Source organism: Rhinolophus sinicus, linkage group LG03 (genome assembly GCF_036562045.2).
Source record: "Rhinolophus sinicus isolate RSC01 linkage group LG03, ASM3656204v1, whole genome shotgun sequence".
In the NCBI taxonomy this organism is placed as follows: Eukaryota; Metazoa; Chordata; class Mammalia; order Chiroptera; family Rhinolophidae; genus Rhinolophus; species Rhinolophus sinicus.
The window spans coordinates 159,633,547-159,645,880 of record NC_133753.1 but is presented as its reverse complement, the minus strand read 5'-3'; the positions used below and the strand labels follow the sequence as shown (position 1 = coordinate 159,645,880).

Genomic DNA, 12,334 nt, shown 5'->3' with positions numbered 1-12,334 from the left:
AGCCTACTGGGTAATTGTGCATTCAGGGGTTTCTTCATCCTTCTCTAAATGCGAAGTTGGTCTTTGTGTACACATGATGCTAATGTCATTCTTTCTCCTGCAGACAGATGGAGCATACAGAAGGCCTACGTGGGTTTGTGGTGACTGTGGACAAGGCTTCAGTGGGAGATTATCCTAATCACCAACTCATAGGCCTGTGATGTTGAGTTCTGTGCAGGTAAGTCTACCATGTCTTTTATAAAGACTAAATTAAATGCAAACATATTTTTATATTGTCATCACTTTGAGGAGATTTATTTTTCAAAGTAAAGAATTATCTCTAAGTTACAAATTCAGTTCATGCTTCATGTAGAAGAGTGTTTATTTTTCTAAGTCTAATCCTCAGAAGTCAGCCATGAGGTTCTCAAATATTTCAGTCTTGTTAATGACACTTGCTTTAAATTCAAATCCCGTTTCTCAATATCTCTTTGTAATAGTCAAGAAGCCATTGTCATTGTTCAATTATTCCCTAGCATGTTAAGAGAGTTTTGAAGTTTTCTATTGACAAGCCCTGCTCCTCTCTTGGCCCTCCCCACAGCTCTCCATAGGAGGGAGGGGAGTGAAAACTTACAGGGCCCTGGATTTGGGGAAGGAGGGTGGACTGAGTGAGTTTGAGATGCTGTTAGAGATTGAAACAGAGGGTGTTTCAGTCACAAGCATGCTACCCACAATTCAGTTTTCTAAAGGTAGATATTTGCCTTTGGAACGAATATAAGAAAATGGGTAAGATGTTACGTTGTGTAGGCTTTTGACTGAATACTCACAATGTACAAAGTTTTGGGCTAAGTGCACTGACATGTATCATTAAATCCTTACAATAACCTCATGAGTAAGTATAATGGTTACTCCATTTAAAGTATGCTTAGAGAGGCTAGATAATTTGCTTACTTAGGAGAGGTAAAGTTGTAAAGCTGGTTAGTAGTACAGCCAGGATTTGAACCCAAGTCTGTCTGAGCCCAACATCTCAGTTTTTAGCTTCATGCAATGCTCCATTTACCCAACATAGATTATTGAGGGGAATCAAAGAGAGGTGTCAGAAGAAAGCATGTTTTCACTTCTACACATAAAAGATAGCAAGGTCTTCATTTTTTGACATTTCTGTAGCAAACATTTATTAAGCCTCGTGGTATGTGGGGTGCCCCGATAGAGGTGGTGTGTTAGGGGCTCTCTGTTAGGGACACCCTGTTAGGGAGACTGGCATTTTCAGACATGGACTCAAGTGTGACAGAATTGTCTCTCTTTCTACTTAGGACAAGGGTCAGAAGATAAACAAGACGCTGCCTCATTTAAGGGGGGCTGAAGTACTGCGGCAGGAGTTCAGAATTCTAAATAGTTTTTCAGACTCTCCCAAAGATTCCCTGGGGATAGTTCAAAATTCAATTCAATAAATGTTTAGTAAGTGCTGATGCTATGCTAAACACAGGATTTGTACTAAAGACACAGAGATGAATAAGGGGTCACCCTGTCCTGGAGGAGCTCTCCATCTAATGGGGGCTATTTATCTGTTCCAGGTGCAAATAGAGATTCTATTACACACAGAAATAGATAAATGGATGAATGCCTTTATTGAGAATAGGGTTGAAAAGCATTACATAAATACCTGCAATAAAATACCATAGGAGAAAAAAAAAATTAAGTAATGAAGAAGAAGAGAAGAAAAACAGGTTAGGGCAGTGAAATTAAGGCTGGGAAATTATCAGTACATGAGGTAATGCCTAATGCTATGCATAGCTTTTTCGAAAATTTCATTTTGTTTAATAATTTTTAATTTTTCAGTTACAGTTGACATACAATATTATATTGTTTTAGGTAGACAACATAGTGATTAGACATTTATATAACTTAACAAAGTGATCACCAAAATGATAACTCTAGTACCCATCTGACGCCATGCATAGTTATTAAAATGTTGTTGACTGCATTCCCTATGCTGTTGCTCTATACAACTTTTTGTAGTTCGCTGGTCTTCAGTTTCCTAGCTGTCAAAACAAAAAGGGAAACATGTTCAGTCACAAGGCTCTCAATAGCCACAGAAACATATCTGTTCTTGAGGAAAGACATGGTTTTCCTGGCTTTGAAACCTGAGAAAATGTTTTGCTCTGAGTCTTCCTAAAGAACCATGTGCAATACTGACCCATCACCTCAACACCACAGCACGTTCTATTAATAATAATAAACACAATAGGTATTACCAAGTGGCCGCTTAAGATCACACCAGCCGACAATGCCAAAGTGAAACTCTGAAATAAACATCTGTAAGGGCAAGAGTAGCAAGTCCAAGGTCCAAGGTGGCTATTGTTCTAGCTTAACCGGGAGCTAGAAATTCAGCTCTGGCCTGGGCAGAACAGACATGCATTTAACCACAGTTATCAAGAGGATAAAACCACTGACCCTGTGGGCAAAATTGCCACTTGTCTTTGAATTGAAGAGGGATGTCCGTGTTCTCCTTTATGACTTTAGTGTCACCAAAAACTCTTACTACATTAGTATATTTTGCTCTATTTTGTTTCTACTAGAGATTCAGTATAGCGTTTCTGCTTTATTTAATTTTGAATTGAATAGTTTTTTTAAAAAATATCATCGTAAAGCTTTTTTTTTTTTTTTGCTAGTACCCAAGACAAACTTTCAATCATCTTAGACTTGTGGAAGAAAATACAAAACAAAGTGAAATAAAACAAAAGCACTTCAAACCAACAGAAGCTTTCCTAGGCTTTCCCAAGACCCTTAGGTTAGCATCCAATAGAAAATAACATCCATAGCTTAAAGAAACATACTGGAGACCTGTAAGGTCTAATTTTAATTAAAATTAAGATTTTCAGAAGGAGTGATTTCATTAATGCCCTTGGTTAACAGACAAGTACTAATTTGCATATCTAGGCAATGCATATTCAAAGCAGGTGATGGAGGCTGGCAGCATAAAGGCTCAGAAAGCAAATAGCTGGTGACCTTGGTCAACCATGTGTCAAGTGCACATCCCTGTGTCCCTCACAAAAAGGCCTGTGCATCTTTAAGTGCTCATAGGTGTAAAAATGTGCTCGCTCTGTTTCTCTTAGCTTGGCTCTTTCTCTCTTGGCATAGGTCTCTGGTGCAGCTCCCCTCAGGTTAGGTGACACAGGTACCGGTTAGACCTCTGATCCCACTCTGTCAGTTCTCAGGGTACAAATGCCTCAATAGGCACTCAGGGAAATGTGGGTCAGCAGTACATGGCTTCTGTTGAATCTCCCTGAAAGTGGGAACAATTTGAATTTCTACAACTATTTGTTGAAATTCAGAGCCCTGTGAATTAGAGCATGTAGCTATGATTTGAATGCCTCTAGGATGGTATGTGGTGTTGCATAAGGTCACACTGTCCTTGTCCTATTTCATGTTTTGATTTGGATGGTGCATTAGAGAACATGTCATCAGTGTGCAAATAAGATCATCTTAAGTAAGTGGCTTGCGTACCTGGGAAAGAAAGACTGGGTTTCAAAGTAACTTTAGAGAAGGAGTCAGGCATAGAGGAAGGTAGGCATGATTTTATATGTGTACAGAGAGAGAGAGAGAGAGAGAGAGAGAGAGAGAGAGAGAGAGACTCTGAGATTATCATGTCTGCTGTGTCTGTCAATGCTTGCCATAGAATAATCACTAAATAAATATTGGCTTAATTGAATTAGCATAGCAAAGATTCACTCAAAAAATTAAAACTGCTTTTCTAATAACCTGGTTTACAAAGGCATCTGCAGTTAAAGATTCTTTTTTTTTTTCCAACTAAAAAGTAACCTTAGTAATTTTCAGCTATCTTCAGTGTTAGTTGCTAAAACAAAAACCTCAAAACCCCCCATAGAACAATAAAGAAAGAAAAGCTGGGTGCTCCATTTCTTGGTCTTCTTAGTGATTCTAGGCCATTTTCTCTCTCCCCTCTACACCATGCAAGCACAGTTGGGGTAGGCAGAGCCATTGGAATTATCAATGTCTAAGGTCCCCTGGAGTGCAAGGACAGTGAACAACCACAGCAAATTGTCAGAAGATGGGTTTCAGGTGGAAGGGTGTCTCGTTCATTATGCACACTGCCAATGACCAGAGAGGGCCCCTCTGTTTAAAGGGGTGGCCTGCTCTGGCCTGCTCTGGGGACTGGCCTTCCCTGGAACACGCCAGCTCATATTCATACAGAGTCCTGGAAGTTTCTTTTGCTGTGTGGCCTCTGGACACTGTCTCAGGCTGTTTCTCTCATATCCCCCCCTCCTTCAACAATGTTTCCTTTAATGTTTTACACTTTCTTTAAGCTTTAAATAAAATCAATCCAGGCTAGAGAACTTAACCTCCTGAATCAAAACAATTCTTACCCACTTGGTGGATTTTCTCAGCATCTTTAGATGTAATTTTCAGAAGTTAGGCTGCATTTAGAGAAAAAGGAGATTTGAAACAATTGTTAACTCTCATTACATGTGCTAAAATTGTTTTGCCTTTTACTTTCTTTCCTACCTTTGCCATTTGTTTAACATTGAAATCTATTTTGGACTGTTGTTCTGGAAGCCAAATTTTGAGAAAAAAACAAACCCAGGATTAAGTATAGGCAGACAATTATCTCTTTCTGCTTGTGCGACTTCAGGCTATTCCCTCCTCTGTAAAATTAATATAATGATACTTACTTCCCAGGGCTGAAATGCTACTTACTGTTCTGATCTATGTCAAGCTCTTAGGATGACACATGTAACATAGCATGGGCTCAGTAAATGGAAGATGTTATTATTATTTAGTTATGGGTTAATCTAGCCAGTAAGACCTGGAATTGTAGCCGTAGTGAAAATAGTCACATTAAAATATCAGATTTGAGACATTTTTATGTTTGAGCATACACAATTCTTCACCCAATTCTGACATGTTTTTTAGGTTTTCCCCAACACCACCAAGCAATTCTCTGGCCCCAGCTGGGTGTCCTAAAATTCAACTCAGTTCTGACATTATCTACACTATCTCAAATGCTATGGGTTCAGTCCTGCAAGACTGCCGCCCCCCCCCCCCCCTTCAAATGACAATCACAAGTCCAGGTTGTCACCTGAGCTTCTGATGAATTCGCTATAGATTGGAGATTCCAATGACCCCTTCCTTGGGTTCGATTAATTTGCTAGAGTGGTTCATAGAGAAAAGCCTACTATCAGCTATCTCACCACCACCGCCATCCCCATTTCATGGGAAGACTGGAAAACTGTAGAAGGGGTCAAAAAAAATGAAAACTAGCTTAGATATCTGCCTAGTAAGGCTTTATACTCAGAGATTCACTTGCAGGGGGCTTCAGTTTAACCTGCAGTCATGGTATGAGCAATTGAAACATGTGTATGTTGCTGAAGATATACACAGCCTGGCATTTGCCACCTGTATTTCACCTCCTCTTTAAAAAAGGTTAAGTCCCCTGCAGAGGTTATTGAACTAAATAGAGTTTATTTGAACTAAATAACCTTTATTGGGTTCAGGGCTCTGTCTCCTAGCTGGTGTTATTTTCATGCTGCCTTATATTTAATGATTAGATAGATTATTATACTTGGTTTATGGTCAGTGTCTTTGACAAGTCAGAAAATAGTTATATATCTCTAAGGTGTCATTTCTTCTCCCAGGGAGAAGCATATAGCAATAGAAAGCAGGGTATAATCTTTGCAGCTATTATTCTTAATTCCTCAAATAAATAGGATTTGGAAGTCAAGATTTTAAGTCTGTATCAAGAAAAGAAGGATCAGCTTAGATGAAGGGGGTGCCAGTTCTGCAGAGTGTTTTTGCTCTTCATATTCTTAGCCTTACCATCAGTGATCTTTGATTAATGTCCAAATCCAGGATACAGCATCATTTCAACAATTTTGTCAAGATTCTTTGATATTATACAAAGATGAGAAAATCGTGTTGGCAAAAATTAAAGGAGGTTAAAAGAGTGTAACAATTAGTGTTATATATTCAAGGACAGGAAATGATGTACCATCATTTCTGCCCTAGGCTTTTAGGGCAGATTGGAATTAAAGGATTCTCAGAATGCTGTATACTTATTAACACGTTGCGTACGGATCACGAGAATCTTCATTTTTTCTGAGCCATGCGTTAAGGACGGATAACGAGAATTTCAAAAGATTGGGCAGAGAGCAGTAAGAGGCCAAGACAGGGAGGTGAGACGAGTGGCGATAGGGAACCAGCTGTGAAAGTGCCTACGCAGCGGGCCCTCAAGGAAGACAATCCGGCCAGGCTCTCGGGAGATTTGGCCACGCATCATCTGGAGCCCATAGTGGGAAGAGGAAAGAAAAAATATCACACACGGGTGTGTAAAGTGTGCGCATCAAAAAAAGTGAGAAGTGAAACTCGGCACATATGCAATTTTTGCCGTGTCCCACTGCACAAAGGAAGCTGCTTTCTGCAGTATCACACCAGGAGGGATTACTAACATCATAGGTGAGTAAATCCTAAAAAATTCCATAGAAAAATAATAAATGACATAGAAGCATTTACACTTTAAAGAGAAGAGTGCATTTTAAAGTAGTTTCTTTTAAAAACCTGCCAGAACAGATGGGTATGAGGGATTTAAACCCCGCCATACACAACATGTTAAGTCACCGAATGTTTACTAAGTACCTGTTATAAGCCAGGTACTTAGGGATATACAGTGAAAAATTCGAAGTCATTGACTCAAGGAGCTGACATTGCAATGAGACAATTCAAACAGTAAATATGAAAATAGATTAATAGAATAATTTCATATACTGATAAATGCTATGAAGAAAACAAAATAGGGAAATGTGAGAGACAGTAAGGAGGCAGGAAGTCCTATATTGGCTGGGGTAGTCAGGAAAGGCCTGTTGGAGGAGGTGACATTTGTGTTATGAGAGGAAGCCACACATATGAAGATCTGGGGAAGATGCTTCCAACTAGAACAAACAGAAGTACAAAGGCCCTGAAACAAAACTGATCCTGAAATGTATGAGGCGAGGAAAGAAGGCTGGTGTGGTTCAAATGCAAGAATTGAGGAGAAAAGTGAAAGATAGTTTCAAAGAAGCAAGCAGAGAACAGATCATACAGGGCTTTTTAGGCTTCGGTAAGAAATGTGTTTAATGTGGATGCAATGGAAATCAATGAAAGAGTGATAGCAACATAGTAACTGATCTTGCTGCTATCTGTAGAACTGATTATAGTTAAAAGGCTGTTGCAGAAATTTAGTGAGAGATGACAATGAAGTTGTGGTGACGAATGGGTGAGAAGTGGTCAGAGTCAGGTTTTACAAATAGAGCCCATGGGAGTTGCTGATGGATTAGATATGGAATATGCTGGAAGGAGAAGAATTGAGGATGACCTGAGCAGCTGAGTGGATGTTGGTGCCATTTGTTGCAAAGAGGCAGACTAGGAAGGTGGAATTTCCAGACCAGGATTAGGGAATCAAAAATTTTTTGAAGAGGGATCAAATATATGGTGATGGACGGAGAACTGACTCTGGGTGGTGAACATGCAATGGGATTTCTAGATGATGTAATACAGAATTGTACACCTGAAATCTATGTAATTTTACTAACAATTGTCACCCCAATAAACTTTAAACAAAAAAAAAATTTTTTTGCCATATTAAGGGTGAGATAATTATTAGACAGCCATAGGGAGATATCAAGTAGGTGATTGGATATTTAAGTGTGAAGTTCAGGATATACACACTCACACAGGGGACACAGATCAGGTGACCAGGCAGATTGTGCCACTGGGCCACACAGGACACCTACTACATAAGGCCACTCTACTAAGACTGGGAGACTTAGCAGCTCTACCTAATACATAGAAACAAACACAGTGAGGCTGCCAAAATATAGAGACAAAGAAATATGTATCAAATGAAAGAACAAAACAAAAGCTCCAGAAAAAGAATTAAACAACATGGAGAAAAGCAATCTGCCAGATGCTGAGTTCAAAACACTGGATATAAGGATGCTCACTGATCTCAGGTAGAACTTCAAAAAAGAGATAGGAAACATAAAAATGGAGATAGAAAACATAAAAAAAATCAGAAATAAAGAATACAGTAACTGAAATGAAGACTACATTAGAGGGAATCAGCAACAGATTAGATGAATCAGTGGATCAAATCAGTGATTTGGAAAAGAAGATAGCAGGAAACAACCAACCAGAACAGCAAAAAGAAAAAAGAATTAAAAAAAAAAAATGAGGATGGCTTAAGAGACCCCTGGGACATTAAGTGTACCAGCATTTACATCATAGTGGTACCAGGAGAAGAGAGAGGGCAAGGAATTAAAAACCTAATTGAAGAAATAATGATGGACAACTTCCCCAACCTGGCAAAGGAAATAGACATGCAAGGCCAGGAAGTGCAGAGAGTCCCAAGCAAGATGAACCCAAAGAGGCCCACACCAAGACACATCATAATTAAAATGCCAAAAGTTAAAGACAGAGAATCAAGAGAAAAATACTTAGTTACCTACAAGGGTGCTCCAATAAATAAGACTGTCAGCTGATTTCTCAACAGAAACTTTGCAGGCCAGAAGGGATTGGCATGAAATAATCAAAATGATGAAAAGCAAGGACCTATCATTTAAAACCAAAGAACAGATAAAGAGCCTCCCAGACAAGAAAAAGCAAAAGGAGTTCATCACCAGCAAACCAGTATTTTAAGAAAAGATAGAAAGACTTCTTTAAGAAGAAGGAAAAAAAAAGACAGAAAATATGAATAGTAAAATGGTAAAAACCACATATCCATCAACAATTACTTTAAATGCAAATGCATTAAATGCTCCAATCAAAAGACAAAGGATGGCTGAATGAGTAAGAAAACAAAACCCTTACGTATGCTGCCTACAAGAGAATCACTTCAGAATGAAAGTCATGCACAGAATGAAAGAAAAGGGTTGGAAAAAGATATTTCATGAAAATGGAGATGAAAAAAAAAAGCTGAAGTAGCAATATTTATACCAGACAAAACAGACTTTTAAGCAAATGCTATAAACAAGAAACAAAGAGGGACCCAGTAATCCCACTTCTGTGTATTTATCTGAAGAATCCCAAAACACTATTCAAAGGGACACATGCACCTGTGTGTTCATTGTAGCATTATTTACAATGGCCAAGATATGGAGGCAACCTGGGTGTCTATCAATGGGTGAATGTAAAGAAGAGCTGGTACATATATACAATGGAATATTACTCAGCCAAGAATGAAATTTTGCCATCTGCAACAACATGGATGGACCTAGAGGGTATTGTGCTTAGTGGAGTAAGTCAGACAAAGACAAATGCCATATGATTTCATGTATATGTGGAAACTAAAGAACAAAATAAATGAACTAACACAACAGAAACAAACTCATAGATACAGAGAACACTTTGATGGTTGCCAGATGAGAGGGGGCTTGGAGGACTGGGTGAAAAGGGGAAAGGGTTAAGATATACAAATTGGTAGTCATAAAAATAGTTATGAGGATGTAAAATTTAACATAAGGAATATAGTCAATAATATTGTAATAACTATGTATGGTGTCAGATGGATACTAGATTTATCAGGTTGATCACTTGTGAATTATATAAATGTCTAATTCCTATGTTGTACACCTGAAAGTAATATAATATTATATGTCAACTGTAATTGAAAAAAAATATATTTAAAAAATAATAAAACAAAATATTTTATCCAGCAAAAAAAAAAGAGAGAGAGAAACAGTCTGTTTTTACCTTGCTTTCCTTTCTTGCCAATCATGAAGGGGAAAAAAAGGTATAAAAATAGAAAGTAGCTTCTGGGCTTAGAAGAGGATAAGAAAAAAGTATTCACAGCTTTATTAAGGCTGTTAGAGTTATTTCCTCTGGCTCATTGTGTGTTCTTTGTGAAATTCCCTCATCCTGCTCTCTTAGCTTATGAAATGCAGTTATCCTTGAGTCAACCTTTCTTGAGGAAATCTTCTTTTAAGATAGTGATTCTTGTCAGTGCTTTTTCCTCCAGTCGCCCACCTCCCAAGTCCCACCTACTAACTTAGAGGAGAGGAATTATTCTATGTGTCCTAATACTTTCTCTTCTGGGATGACTGAAAACTCCAGAGTTATTCCCTGTGAGAAGCACTGTCCTCATGTTTACATCCAGACTCTTTATTTGACGTTAAATTAAACTGGGGCCTTTTTATTCTGCAGTAGAGTAGAGTTTAGCAGTATCCACAATTACTAAACCTACCTCTTTTGCCCTCATTCTCATCCCTGGAAATAAGAGTGGGCTCTAGAAATTGTATGAAGGAGGATCCAAGCTTTCTGGAGGAAGAATATGGGGGACTCCTCCAGGACATTTTAGCCCCTGGAGGAGCTCATTGCTCATTTCCACCCTCACAGTGGTGGCTGGAGCTGCTGGCCCGCCTCCCTCTGTAGGAACAATAGGCCACCCCCACTGCCCCCTTCCTCTCTGTTTAGAAGCAGCCATAAACTAGCTTGCAGGGGAGCCTTTTGTGATAGATTAGAGAGAGGTTTATCTACTTTCCACAGTGGCAGGTAGAGAAGATCTATTTAAATTAAACAACAGAGAATTACATTCCCAAAAGTACCTTTCGGTGGTATATGGTTTTAGCAGTTCAGTAAATACCTGAATCCATCTAGAACTAATCTCCAGACTTAAATAGGCCACTTCTAGATATCTAAGATTGGGTGATTTTGACATTCTTTAGGTTTAGCCAAATAAATCTTGCTTTAATCTCTTGTCTCTAGCAGAGTGTTTTGTAACATGGTACTGACTGCCCAGCAACTCCATTTGGAAAAACTTTTAAGGGGAGTAATAAAATCATTCTTTAGTTTTCTCTTTTCAGACAAGTTCCTTAATATTCCTTCTTTGGACACATTTTTTATTTCTCTAATCATTTTTTCATGATTCTTTCTTGAAACTCTGCCTTTCCTCTACATTCTTGTAAAGGTGTGGTGACTGAAACTACCCATGATGTTCCTATACAGATCTGCCTGCCCCTCAGTTGGTATAAAGCTTATCTTTAGGCATAGTATCACCACTCTCTCTCTTTTTTTTTTTTTTTTGTTAAAGTGAATATTACGGAGAAATGGCTGATTTGTTGTGATGGTTAATTTTGTGTGTCAACTTGACTGGGCCAGGGGTGCCCAGACATTTGCTTGGACATCAATCCTGGGTGTGCCTATGAGGGTGTTTCTGGGTAGGATTAATATTTGAATAAACAGATTGCTAGCCCCAGTATGGGTAGGCCCTATCCAATCAATAGAAGGCCTAGATAGACTAAAAGGCTGAGTAAAAAGTTCTCATTTATGAGAAGAATATTTTGAGAATAATAGTTTTCCTTTGTTAGTATATCTGAAGTACACTGAAGTTAAAATAAGCTTTCCATGGAAAAAGAGAAAGAATTCTTTCTCTCTGCCTGTCTTCAAGCTGGGATATCAGTATTTCACTGCTTCCCACTCAGATTCAGACTAGAATTTACACCATCAGCTCTCCTGGATCCCCAACTTGCTAGCTCTACAGTTGGGCTTCTCAGCCTCCATAATTACATGAACTAATTCCTTATATCTGTTACCTATCTGTTATCTATCTATCTATCTATCTATCTATCTATCTATCTATCTATCTATCTTCTATCTGTATTATATTGATTCTGTTCTCTGGAGAACCCAGACCAATATACTTGTCTTAGGCAGAAAATAAATCTGGGACATCTATTCGTGTCTGAAAGCATAACCCATTAAAGAGTTCTTGGGTCGTACCATGAGGACACAGGAAGGAAATATCAGGTCAAAGAGGGGAATATTTGATCATTGAAAAATGACCGCTGTAGGTTCATGGTTTCATGTCAGATCCAGGCAGAAGTCTTCTGCGACCCACCAGGAAGTAAAGTAGCTGTAGACTTGGTGATCATAGTTCTGGAGGCTTTGCTCTGGGGCAGAACAGAAGCTCTGGTGCTCCCTGCCTTTCCCTGGTAGACCAGACCAGGATGATGGGCTCTGATTCCCAAAGGATGGAGGGGTCTGAGACATCCAGCACCACCTTGCAAATGAGTTTTGTGTGCCAGCACTGCAACCAGGTCTTGAAACTGGACACAAGCTTAAAGATCCTGGACCATGTACCCAGCCAGGAGCTCACAGCACAATTTAAAAAAAAGAGAGAGACCACTATAGATAGAAGTAATGAAAATCTATGAATTAATAATGATACTTTGAAAAGGAAAAAGTATACCATGTTGATTACCTTTGTAGGTTGCCAGAGCACAAACTCATTTTTCTGCAATGATAAGTAAAGTAAAAGAATTGCGCGTATCCTGTCTTTCTTGTATAGACTATATTTCATAATAACCAAATA

General features: G+C 38.7%; 1 long non-coding RNA gene across 1 annotated transcript in view; it reads left to right on the top strand.

Moving 5' to 3' along the window:
* LOC141570425 (uncharacterized) overlaps positions 1 to 12,334 on the top strand; it is a 275,111-nt gene that overhangs the window by 104,702 nt on the left and 158,075 nt on the right. Inside the window, exon 5 of the long non-coding RNA XR_012494433.1 lies at positions 104 to 217. This is a non-coding gene — a long non-coding RNA (uncharacterized LOC141570425). The remainder of the gene's footprint in view (positions 1 to 103; positions 218 to 12,334) is intronic.